Raw genomic sequence first — 274 nt, forward strand, 5'->3', positions numbered from 1 at the left:
AGCAGTGGAAGCAAGGCGGTGGTAGTAGCCGCGGGCCCCAGGGGAATTTAAAGGCCGCGAAGGCGGCGGCCAAGAGGGGGCCCTCCCCCCTCCTCGGCGGGAGGGGGGGTGGTGCGCACGCCCCCGAGGACGCAGGTAAGGAGAGGGAGACAAGATGGCGGACGCCTCACAGTTTCCCCCCTCCCCTGACGGGTGATTGCGCGCGCATCTTTCCGCCACCGCCTCCCCTCCCACCTTCCCGGGATGCTGCGCGCGCACCTTCGGCCGGGGCCCC

At 71.5% G+C, this 274-nt stretch overlaps 1 protein-coding gene across 1 annotated transcript in view; it reads left to right on the forward strand.

The window, feature by feature from the left end:
* Positions 1–6: 6 nt before the first annotated feature.
* SRCAP (Snf2-related CREBBP activator protein) overlaps positions 7–274 on the forward strand; it is a 30,468-nt gene continuing 30,200 nt past the window's right edge. Inside the window, exon 1 of the mRNA XM_010837333.1 lies at positions 7–135. The gene's annotated coding sequence lies outside the window, so the exon portion shown is untranslated. The remainder of the gene's footprint in view (positions 136–274) is intronic.

The sequence above is a fragment of the Bison bison genome, unplaced genomic scaffold (assembly GCF_000754665.1).
Source record: "Bison bison bison isolate TAMUID 2011002044 unplaced genomic scaffold, Bison_UMD1.0 scf7180017864072, whole genome shotgun sequence".
Classification (NCBI taxonomy): domain Eukaryota; kingdom Metazoa; phylum Chordata; class Mammalia; order Artiodactyla; family Bovidae; genus Bison; species Bison bison.